This window comes from Neoarius graeffei, chromosome 17 (assembly GCF_027579695.1).
Source record: "Neoarius graeffei isolate fNeoGra1 chromosome 17, fNeoGra1.pri, whole genome shotgun sequence".
Classification (NCBI taxonomy): Eukaryota; Metazoa; Chordata; class Actinopteri; order Siluriformes; family Ariidae; genus Neoarius; species Neoarius graeffei.
Genome location: NC_083585.1, coordinates 49,313,023 through 49,325,599, shown reverse-complemented (window position 1 = coordinate 49,325,599; position 12,577 = coordinate 49,313,023).

Genomic DNA, 12,577 nt, shown 5'->3' with positions numbered 1-12,577 from the left:
CATTAGCAAAAGTAAACTGACTTTGTGGATTTGCTCCATGCCTCGGTTCCATTGGAAAATTTTACATTTTCTTCCTTGGCCCATGCTACACCCTTCCACCATGTTTCATGGAAATTGCATTGGAAGTTTTTGTGCAAGCTTGCAAAGACAGAGAAACAATTAAACAAACCAAAACACTGAAAACAGACAGACAAACTGAAAACAGAACCTCTTTGCCAAGTTTGTTTTCAGTTTGTCTGTCTGTTTTCAGTGTTTTGGTTTAATTGTTTCTCTGTCTTTCCAAGCCTGCACAAAAACTTCCAATGCAATTTCCATGAAACATGGTGGAAGGGTGTAGCATGGGCCAAGCATATGAAAAGCATATGGCAAAACAAATAATTATAGAGTGATAAACTCATCACTTTTGGTTATTCAGGTAACTGGCAGAAACATGCATTTATACCAGTTGGGGTTAATCTTGATTGAAGCTACTGGAACATTTATTCATATGATGTCCAGAGTAAATTTAAATGTCTAACTGTGGTTTGTCATTAATTATGCTATTAGATTAATTACCCAGCAAACACACACGTACAGTACATACGACGTAGTGGTTAGGTAGTGGTTTGGTAGTCAGGGAAATACGTCGTAGTTACAGTACAGGCATGCTTCTGTATTGGAAATCACAAAATGGGCTCAAGAATATTTCCAGAGAACATTATCTGTGAACACAATTCACCGTGCCTTCCGCCGTTGCCAGCTAAACGCTATAGTTCAAAGAAGAAGACATATCTAAACATGATCCAGAAGCGCAGACGTCTTCTCTGGGCCAAGGCTCATTTAAAATGGAATGTGGCAAAGTGGAAAACTATTCTGTGGTCAGACGAATCAAAATTTGAAGTTCATTATGGAAATCAGGGACACCATGTCATTCAGACTAAAGAGGAGAAGGACGACCCAAGTTGTTATCAGCGCTCAGTTCAGAAGCCTGCATCTTTGATGGTATGGGGTTGCATTAGGCCATTATTAAAAAATGTTCTGTTTCCGGTCCACCGGCCGGGTGAGTGCCGTTTGTGCGGGTGAAAATTTTTTTTTAACGCCGGTTTTTCGACATTTTTTTTGGGTTCGTAAATCTAAAATCGAACTTGACATTTACGCATTCCCAGGGCTTTCCACTAAGGCTCATACTAGCCAGCCATGATAAATAAGTAGCCAGCCGGGGGAGGGGAGGAGTAAACACAAAATAAACTCCTGTGCATGCAGTTCCCAGGGTTAAGTGTATTTTCCACAGACCATTTATTTATTCACTTTACTCAAATACAAAGTAAAATGGCAGTAAATTTTCTTTCTTTTCTTGCGTATTGCATCATGAGCCGTTCCTGGCTTGTAAATCTCTTATTTTCGGTGCATGACACATTCACGCAACTGAGCATGCTATGAATTAACAACGACAATGGTCTGCATTTGGGCTACACAATTAAACACTCAGCGAACATTTCTCCATTTGTGTATGAAAATACACTCCAATGACTCCATTTGGTTTCATTTACAACTAACGGTGTCTTTTGATGCCAGCACGTAATTGAACGAGAGAAGACTGGTTTACCGGAGACAAAATAAGTGTTATCTCTGCTTCTGTTCCCTCCGACGGCCCCGACACACTACTGCCTCCGCCGAGTGCGCGTGCACACCGTATGTCGGGGCGCGGATGAGTTACTCTCCCTTGATCAACGGTTCAGTTTGACATTATTGTCAGTCCGTTAGATAAACATTTAATTTTATTAAAGTCGAAAATTAATATTTAGAGCCTGTGGGCTACAAAAATAATAGTCATTAAAGTAGCTGGCTGGACTTAATTGTGTGGCCGGCAGCCGGCGCTTGTGGAAAGCCCTGTTGAATCAGCTCTGCGCATGAGCCGTGCGGCACAAAAAAATGGCAGCCACCATGAAGGAAGGAGATCCGGAGTTTTCAAACATTTGCTTAAGTGTGAAATTGCAAAATGGTATTCTAGCGAACAACAAAATAGTAAAGATTCAGAAAAACAAATCATTCAGTGATCATTTTAATAGTGTAATTTCATCCGAACTAGGCCTAATGGTCGATTTAGAACTATAAAAAGTCCGTGTGTTGGACATTTTAAGTACCTTTGTAAAAGTTTTGCAAATGTTGCAGTCAGCATTTAAAATGCTAACTTAAAGTTTTTGTACAAGTTTCAGTTGATTTAACTGTCATATTTTATTAAATGTGTCTGCTTTTGTAATAAAGTACTGAAAGAAAAAGCAAACAGCATTGCGATTTCTTATCCATCCATATATAATAAAAAAAAATCCCTCCCTCCCCCCAGAAATTTTTTTTGCTCACCCGGTGGACAGGAAACGGATTTTTTTTAAGGATGGCCTTAGTGCGTGTGGCATGGGCAGTTTACACATCTGGAAAGATACCATCAATGCTGAAAGGTATATCCAGGTTCTAGAGCAACATATGCTCCCATCCAGACGACGTCTCTTTCAGGGAAGACCTTGCATTTTCCAACATGACAATGCCAAACCACACACTGCATCAATTACAGCATCATGGCTGCATAGAAGAAGGGTCCGGGTACTGAACTGGCCAGCCTGCAGTCCAGATCTTTCACCCATAGAAAACATTTGGCGCATCATAAAACGGAAGATACGACAAAAAAGACCTAAGACAGTTGAGCAACTAGAATCCTACATTAGACAAGAATGGGTTAACATTCCTATCCCTAAACTTGGGCAACTTGTCTCCTCAGTCCCCAGACGCTTACAGACTGTTGTAAAGAGAAAAGGGGATGTCTCACAGTGGTAAACATGGCCTTGTCCCAACTTTTTTGAGATGTGTGGTTGTCATGAAATTTAAAATCACCTAATTTTCCTCTTTAAATGATACATTTTCTCAGTTTAAACATTTGATATGTCATCTATGTTCTATTCTGAATAAAATATGGAATTTTGAAACTTCGACATCATTGCATTCCGTTTTTATTTCCAATTTGTACTTTGTCCCAACTTTTTTTGGAATCGGGGTTGTATATTATAAACAATAATAGTTTCAACCAGTCATGACAGTAACCACAGATTTAACATGACAACATTGTCAGTAAGAAATAATGATTTTAATGGAAATGACGGCTTTATACAGGCTAAGAAAGGACTAATGCACTATTAATATCCATGTTAGTAAGCACTTGGTGTATGATTAATATGCAAATCTTAATTGAAAGTGTTCCCTTTCTTACCTACTTTGATTGTCTCATCTTCCTGTGTCCAATTTGTCCGGAACTTTGGAAGCAGAATAGCAGCGGCCACCAGCTCTGGGTCGTCCATCATAGGGCCAAAGCAATCCTCAATGCCCACCTGCAAAGCATCGACAAGGGGTTTGCAGTATTTTAGCGGTAGCTTGATCCTGTCCAGCTTAATTTTCAGGAGCTTGACGGTTGGGAGCAGCCACCCCATCTGGACATTGGTTTCAGCTTGCAAGATGTTAGTTGCTTGGGTGACTGGAGTCATCACAACAGCAAACTCTAACAGGAATGCAAGTTCGGCTGGATTAAACCTGTGATGAACACAAGAACATATTTCATTAACACACAGGATTAGGTGTTCGGTGATTAAGTGTAACAATAAGAGACAAAAAAACAGCATTGCTACATGATCGGTTCATTATCATGCAATGGAATGGTTCATCATTCAATGTTAATCATTCAATTCAATTGCTGTACAAGTAGACAATATGTACCAGATTTGAGCTTGAGAGAAAGAGTACAATATGATTTTTTAAAAACTTACATTGGAACATTCAAATCTGTGCAGACAACTCTCATGGCTGCCTCTCCCTTCTCTTTAACGATCCTGAGCAGTCTCTCCACAGCCATGAACATAGAGTTCCACCTTGTTGCAACTGGTTGCACAAGCTGGAGGGAGCAAGCATCTTCCACAGTTTCAGCTGCTGTTGAGGATGTTGACCACTTATTCCAAAGTGCATTGCACCTGCCAAATGTTGAATAGTATAATTTCTTGTATGTGTCATTGGACACTGCCTTGCTGGCATTGGTAGTGGCTATTAGGTTAAGAATGTGGCATGCACAATACTGGTGCTTTGGAAGCTGGAACTCAAAACCATCATCCTCATCCAAAAGTGAAGATATGTCAACAAACTCTACCTCCTCCTCCTCCTCCTGAACGTGAGCACCAGCATTGTTATTTGCATCTTCAGCAAAGACTTTGAAGGCTTTGATGAAGTTGGAGCCATTGACCGTGGTTGTTGTGACTATCTTCCCCCGAATTTCAAACTCAGCATGGATATCATTAAGTGCGTTTGCCAGAAGGTTAAAAGTGTGAGAGCCTCTTAATCTTTTACAGGCCAGGGCCACAGAGATCCTTTTTAAACTTTCGGGGTCCAGCCAATGGGCCGTGACCCCAATGAAACGACGCCACCTGGCTGACCAGCAGTCAGTGGTTGTTGCGATGTGGTCCACAGTTTTCATGGCCTCAATCATTTTGATCTTCATTTGTTTGGCAGCATCATCAATCCTAGATGTGAGTGTGATTCTTGACATTATTTTGGTATTTGGCACCAGGTCGAACACAAAGTCCCGGAAAGGTTCTTGATCTATGATGCCGAAAGGCTGAAGTCCTCGGACAACATAATTCACAATGGCCTTGTCAATGGATCTATGGGGCGCTGTCCAGCTCTCTAATAATGTGGGCTGCTTGATGGAGGGGGAGGGAATTGCAGTCTTCCTCATTCATTTAACTGATGTGAGGTCCTCATATCTTTTCAAGTGGCGGTCATGCTTGTTCTGAAACAAGACAAACATAGCTTTACTTTCTCAGAATTATGTATATCATGAGCAACATAGGTGACTGTAGTGACTGCTGTGATACTATTGATAAAAGCAAAATTAATTAAATTTAAAGGGATTTATCCACTATAAGTCTACATTAAAAGACTTAAGCAAGCAACCTCATAACCAAAAATCCATCACTGGTACTCTAATAATCTGTCTACTTGCAAAACCCTGTAGTGCTAGGCCTAACTTGATACTGTACATCCAACAATGCATCATGAGAAATGGGAGTGCACGAGGACCACTTGAAATGCAGACTAGTTGAGATGCTTTGTTCATCATCACTTTGGGTTCATTAACAAAAAAGTCGGAAGATAAATGGTCATAAATTGACCGAGGCTACATGCATCACAAAATGCCCAAACAAGCCATTAGCCAAATAGCAAATTATAGCAGAGTAACAGAATGTAGCTGCTAGCAGGCTAAGGTTCAAGGTCACATTCACGGCATGTCGGGGCATGCTGGTCACGCGAATGGATAACGTCAAGTCAAGAGGCTACATTACAAATAATAAAAACAGAAATCCATTAATAGGCCTACTGCCCTGCATTTACCCGCAGCAACTTTGCAACAATCAGTTAAATTCATCTAGCATTAGTTATGTCAGTGCCACAACCATTAGCTAACCCTATACACTATAAAATAATGGGCTATGGGCATGTGATTAGGCAGCACGAAAAGAGACATGGTCCACGATTTATATTTGGCAACAGTAGGCTATATGCCATAAAATAAGAGAAAGTTGACATTAGTGATGTGTCAATAATAGCACCATTCAGCATGGCACAGCTAGTCAGCCAGGCTTGTTCTAGTTAACATTAGCTGCTATGTGCTAAGTGAACACCGCAGAACTGAACCTCTGTTAGCTAGTTAACTAGCTGCTATCGCTTACTGATAGCTCAAGCTGATGTGTCATTATGTTTATTAGCTATATTTGTAACTTACCTTGATATGTTTCTTCAAATTCGACAGTGAATTTTTGAAGGCCATTATTTTGCAATATTTCGGGAGGCAGAGTAGGCACTTCAAATCAAATCAAATCAAATCAAGTTTATTTGTACAGCGCTTTTAACAATAAACATTGTCGCAAAGCAGCTTTACAGAATTTGAACGACTTAAAACATGAGCTAATTTTATCCCTAATCTATCCCCAATGAGCAAGCCTGTGGCGACGGTGGCGAGGAAAAACTCCCTCAGACGACATGAGGAAGAAACCTCGAGAGGAACCAGACTCAAAAGGGAACCCATCCTCATTTGGGCAACAACAGACAGCCTGACTATAATATTAACAGTTTTAACAACTTCATTCGATACAAATTGTCTTTTGGTCCAACAAAGGAAAACATGGACTCTAAGTAGGGCCAGGGGTGGTCGCTTTCATCACCCTCGCCACGACAGGGCTCTCAAGTTTTGAATGCAAGCAAGAGTGACTCCCCCCCCCCCCCCCCCCGTTGGGGGGGCCGGTTGGACGGGTCGCAGGAATGGGGGTCTTTCATGAATAATATTATTATTAGTGTTGTTGTTATTAATAACTGCTCAGACTTGCAGAAGAAAGGATAACACCCGGCACTGACAATTCAACCAAATACAAAGTCTTTATTCAATTTCCGTGTATTGAATAAGTGTATGTGTGTGTGAGAGAGCAGAGAGAGAGAGAGAGAGAGAGAGATTATGACTGGTGTTGTTTATTGTGTTTATTGCCTTTTTGGAGTCCTTCATCATTTGTGTTGTTGGCTCCCACTTAAAACAGTTTGGCTCAAGTCCAGCCATTTTCAGGGTCATGATAGAGGCCAATGTCCCATCCAGAGACAAGCTGTTTCGGGTTGAGGTTTTGTTTAGACTGACGATTGAAAATACCCTCTCGGCATCAGCATTTGAATGAGGAAGCACCAAAACCAAGGTTGTTATCTTTGATAACCTCCCAAATTGGTTAAAGCCAGTCACCTTTGAAAAAGGAACCAAGGGCCTCTATTACTTAAATGTTTTCCTTTTATCTTAATAATGAGCAAGTCATGTTGTGTGCAAAAAATTTCTTACTTTGTTCTTTTTTGAGGACATTCTTCCCCAAAACTCCTCAACGTCAAAGGATGTTGGGTCCTGTAATCTGTAATAGTTGGACTTTCCTCTTCCCTATATCTTCCCCTGGAGTCACGCAGTTTCTATATTATGAACAATAAAAACTTAATCTTTCACAAACGGGTCTTTCATAACTGCTGACAAATAAAAAAAAAAAAACTTAACTCTTCCGCTGTTATTATTAGAGTAGAGTGGGGGAAAAAGCCCCCCTTAAGGAAAATTCAGTTTTCTCCAAGTTGAAATGAACCATGTGTTTTAGTTTTATCATAGTTTTTGACAACAGTGACATGAACAATAATGCCACCTAAAGTTTGCCTAATGTTAATACTTAATTTTTTTTTTTAACAAAAACAAACATTGTGCCAAGGGGGCCTTTTACCCCCCCAGTGGGGTAAAAGGCCCCCTGAGGTCGGGCAATAGGCCCCCTCACTCAAAAAAACCTGTTTGGATAGCAAAAGTGTTTACTTAAGCCTATAATGTGAAAGAAACAAGAAAATATCCCTGAATTAATGAATAGATGCATTATTTTATTATATTTCACATTTTAATTTCAATATAATTTTGTGTGGATTGAACATGAATTAACAAAGAACAAGTGCATCAATAAATAATGCTAATATTCATTTTTTTTAATATTAAGTTCAAATTACTTGCTTTACTCAATCAGGTAAGCGAGATGTTATTAAAAACTATGTATCTGCTATTCAGAAATGTATGAAATACAGTAATTATGATAAAAGGAAACAATGCCCCCTGGGGGCCATTTACCCCGCCATTAAGGGGGTGGTTTTACCCCACAGACTACACTTTTACAAAAAAGGGTCTTACTTTCAAAATGTGATTCAACTTTTTATACCTAATGTATTTTTTTTAACATACTGACTTGTCTACTTATACCACATACACAGCTGTGATATCTGACGAAATAGCAGCTATCTAAATACAGTTTTACTGATATCTGACAATTATATCACTTACCATGAAATTTGATCTCTCTCCCCTGCGTTGCTGATATGCGATCCACAGTGGATATTTGTATATCCCCGTTGTCAAGCCAGTCCATATCAACAATAGAAATGTAACTTTGCGCCATCTGGTGGTTATTTTGGGTAAAACAGGCCGGGGGCGTATTACCCCACGGGGGCTTTTTCCCCCACTCTACTCTACTGACCAGCGTCTGTTATTGCCTGTGAACAAATTGATTTTTTTTTTTGCTCTGACACTCGCTGAAAAGTCACATCAGAATTCTCTGTTGTGATGTTTGGGGCAAATCAGTGTTTTGGGCCGGTTTGCTGCCGTGATGCACTCAGGCACACTGGAAATACCCCTGGGGAAAACCCAATCACAACAAACGCCCTCAATCACTTTGCTGCTGCACTCGTACCATGATGCTTCAGTGCGTAGGTCAGCACCCTTGCACTGATGTCACATTAACCTTAGCAACTGTTGGGACCCTATGCCTGGGGGATAAGCGAACTGTGTTTACATACTGTTGACATACTGAAACCAAGTCAAGATGTCCGGTGTTTGTTGTCTGAACAACATTACAGCTAAAAAAGCTCTACTACTGGATTACTTGGATAATCTTAGTCAAAAAGAAGCAAAGCATAGATCTACACAGAAATTCGAGTTTATTAGCAATTATGATCCATCCAAAATTCCTCGAAATGACTGGAGTGACGGTGTAGATTTGTAGCCAACATTAGCGTTAGCTACATTTTGGAATATACCTTTTTTTCCCTGAAGATTCTCGACATGGAAGGACAGTTAAAGGCCAAGACAAATGCATTTTTCTGTGCTAAAGGAGTTAAATTCAGTGAGGTTTATTGAGTCTCTGGACAGAGGCAACTATTCTCTAAACTGCACAGTAGAGGATACCATATTTACCAGACTATAAGCCCGTACTTTTTTCCCACGCTTTGAACCCTGCGGCTTGTACAACAATGCGGCTTATCTATAGATTTTTTTTCGCTAACTGCCATCAGGGGGCGCAAAAACATGACAGATGCAAGAGGTCAAGATAAAGAAGACGACGCAAGCAGCACGACATGCACGAATGCAAAATATTTTTCACACCCTCATTATGGAAAGTACATGAAGAAAAGCATATGATGCAGCTTTTAAGTTGAAAGCTATCGATCTGTCTATCCAGGAAGGAAATAGAGCTGCTGCACGTAAGCTTGGCATTAATGAATCAATGGTGAGACGTTGGAGACGGCAGCATGAAGAACTGATTCAATGCCAAAGAACAACAAAGGCTTTCAGAGGTCATAAAAGCAGATGGCCTAAACTTGAAAATGTTCTTGAGGACTGGGTGAACACACAGAGAGCAGACGGCCGGGGTGTATCCACCGTGCAAATTCGACTGAAAGCTAAAACAATCGCCAGCGAAATGGGTATTGAAGATTTTAAAGGTGGACCGTCATGGTGTTTTAGATTTATGAGATGAAAAGATCTGTCCATCAGGGCGCGGACGACTGTCTGTCAGCAACTCCCTCCCGACTATGAAGAAAAAGTTGCAAACTTCCACAAATTTATTGAAACAAAACTAGCCGAAAATTCCATCGGACCAGACAACATCATAAATATGGATGAAGTACCTTTAACGTTTGACCTGCCTTTAACTAGAACTGTTAACAAGACAGGAGCGTCATCCATTATGATGAAAACAACTGGCCACGAGAGAACGCATTTCACATGTTTTAAGCTGTACCACATCTGGACAGATGTGATTTTCACTGATAGTGATTTTCAAGCGGGTGACTATGCCAAAAGAAAATTTTCTGAAAGGCATAGTGGTTAAAGTTAACAAAAAAGGGTGAATGATAGAAAGCCTAATGACTGAATGGCTGACGGAGTGCTACAGTAAGCGCCCGGAAGGATTTTTTTCACTGGAAAAAATCATTGCTTGTTTTGGACAGTATGAGGGCCCATATAACAGATTCTGTGAAAGCAGCCATCAAGAGAACAAACTCAATTCCAGCTGTGATTCCTGGAGGTACAACTAAGTTTTTGCAGCCACTCGACATCAGTGTGAATCGTGCATTTAAAACGGCACTCCGAAGTGAGTGGGAGGCTTGGATGACCAGCGGCGAGAAATCATTCACAAAAACTGGCCGCATGCGAAAAGCATTCTTTTCTGAGGTCTGTCAGTGATCCTAAAAGCATGGAGCAGTGTGAAAGAATCCACGATCACCAAGGGGTTTCGAAAGGCTGGACTGCTGCGTGGAGAGAACAGCGCAGCTTCATCGGTAACTGTGCCTCGAGATGAAAGTGACAGCGCAGCTTCATCGGTAACTGTGACTCGAGATGAAAGTGACAGCGCAGCTTCATCGGTAACTGTGCCTCAAGATGAAAGTGACATTGAGAGCGACACCGATGGAGAGACTGAAAAGGTGTGTGACGGATATGTTCTGAGGCTCTTCAACTCCGACACTGAAGAAGACGACTTCAGTGGTTTCAGTGCACAGGAGGAGGATGAATAAAAACATTAATGACTTTTCTGTTTTGTTCGATCAGCATTTTTACTGCCGTGTTACAGGCACCATTTGGAAACAATTAAAGTATGTAAATAAACATTTACAAAATCTTTCTGTGTAAATATCTCATTCACAACGTATATATCTGCGGCTTATAGTCTGGTGCAGCTAATGTAATATAAAAATATTTTTTTCTTTTAAAATTTAGTGGGTGCGGCGTATATTCTGATGCGCTCTATAGTCCAGTAAATATGGTATATTTGCAGACAAAAGCCGGGGGTTTGGATTACTGGAAGTTGAAGATGCATTCCTCAACTTAGTAGTATTACAGTACGTTGGAAACAAAATGCTTTGCAGTTCATTGTAGCAAAGTCTTGACTAATTAGTGATTACTTTTATCTTTTGGGAAAAGGAACAGGGCCACTCCCTCCACCACATTTCTGTTGCTGCACTTAAATGGCAGTGATACATTGCTTTCTGGGCACTGTGATGATCAACGCACAGAGCGTGATGACGTAGATGACGTAGGCAGACTAGAACAGTGAACAGGCAGTGAACACCTGTATCTGCATTGTGCGAGTACCCAGTAAAGATACCAGCGAACTCCAGAAACCCTCTCAGTCTGGTTTATTCAATACACACACAACTGTGCAAGCTGCAGTCATTACAGTGGCGACGAGGATTCAAAACGGAAAATAAAGGAGAAGACGGACAACGCTTTCGTCAAACTTTGGAGAGGAGAGAGAAACCGGAGCATTGGAACTTTGAAACGCGTGAGTGCTAATGTCCATGAAAACAACTAGCCAGCTAGCGCAGCAAATGGCTGACTACTGAAGCTAAGTAAAATGTTTAATTCTTCGATGGCAAGCCACGCTATTCAACCGTTTGATACAGAGACAGATCCGAGCTCTGTAGGCACGAGATGGAGTAAGTGGATACAACGCTTTGAAAACGTTCTAGTAGCAATGAACATTGTGAATGACGCTAGGAAGAGGGCACTGCTTCTGCACTTAGCTGGGGAACAAGTGCATGATCTTTATGATACTCTCGCTGAGGAAGAGGACGATTATGCGGCTACAAAAACGAAGTTAGATGGCTACTTCACCCCAATGAAAAACACACAATATCTCATGTACAAATTCAGAAAAGCAATGCAGCAACCCGGCGAGTCCCTAGATACTTATCATACAAAACTTCGCACTCTAGCCAAAGACTGTGAATTCATCGATGCTAACAGTGAGATCAAAGCACAGCTAATTCAGAGCTGCACGTCGCAAAGGCTCCGCAGGAGGGCGCTCAGAGAACCTGAAATGACATTAGAGAAGCTGTTAGAATATGGGAGGACACTGGAAATATCCGAAGAGCAAGCAGAGGGCATAGAGAAAGGAACAGCCACTGCAGTTAACATGCTGGAACACAAAAACAGAGCACAAAATGAGTTTCAATGCAAAGACAAAAATAAAGCAAACACAAAATGCAGGAATTGTGGTGGAATATATCCTCACAAAGCAGACTGCCCAGCCAAAGGGAAGGACTGTAATGCCTGTGGGAAACCCAATCATTTCGCCAAGGTGTGCAGGTCCCAGCAAAGAAAAGCACGTGAAGGCAAGAACACAGATTCTGCTGAGAGAAAGCAGATGAGCACCAAGAAGGTAAACCAAGTAACTGCATCGTGCTCAGAGTGCGGCATGCACAAAGGTTCATCTAGCAGTGATGAATATGCATTTATCGTCAACAGTGAGGTCTGCTCGAAACATCCACAGACACATGTCATGATAAATGGTGTCAAGATAAAAGTCCTGATTGATTCTGGAGCCTCTGTCAACATAATCAGTGAGACAGTAGTCAACACTCTCAAGCCTGCTCCAAAGCTCAGTCTAGCCGAGATCAAAATATTTGCATATGGCTCCAAGACTGCTCTGCCCATTATTGGTATGTTTACATGCTGCACCCAAGCCAAGGGCAAAAGCACAGAAGCAATGTTCTACGTGCTGAAAGGGAATGGACATTCACTTCTCAGCTGTGAAACAGCCAAAGCACTTGGACTGATTCAAATCATCAACACTGTCAACCTCACCAGACCAAGTGTAGCAGAACAACTCGTTGACAGTCATCCGGAGTTGTTCACTGGAATAGGCAAGCTCAAAGACTTCCAGGTGAAGCTTCACATTGA